Here is a 409-nt window from a genome sequence, read left to right on the forward strand (position 1 = left end):
AGGAAATAATATGAGAGGAGTCGAGAGGAGATAGCCAGAAGTGACAAGGAAATGAGGTGAGGAGGCAAGGACACGGACAGTCAGGATTAAGAGATGGGGACAGAGAGATGAGGAGAAAAGATACAAGGAGAGGAGAGTGGGGGAGGAACGGAGACAAGGACAGTGAGATGAGGGAGGGGAGGAGAGGAGAGCGGAGACAGAGAAGAGCGAGGTCAGCGAGGTGGCTTGAGGAGACAAGATCAGGTAAAGAGACGAGGAGATGAGATCAGGGGAGGAGGAGAATTGAGGAGATGAGATTAGGACAGTGGTTTTCAAAGGGGGGGGGACTAAAGACCAAAGCCATGTGTAACCCTAACCTAGCCTGGTCCCGACCATCCCATAATACTACCAATTCCATTTCGCATTCATG

This window comes from Engraulis encrasicolus, chromosome 23, assembly GCF_034702125.1.
Source record: "Engraulis encrasicolus isolate BLACKSEA-1 chromosome 23, IST_EnEncr_1.0, whole genome shotgun sequence".
NCBI classification, from domain to species: domain Eukaryota; kingdom Metazoa; phylum Chordata; class Actinopteri; order Clupeiformes; family Engraulidae; genus Engraulis; species Engraulis encrasicolus.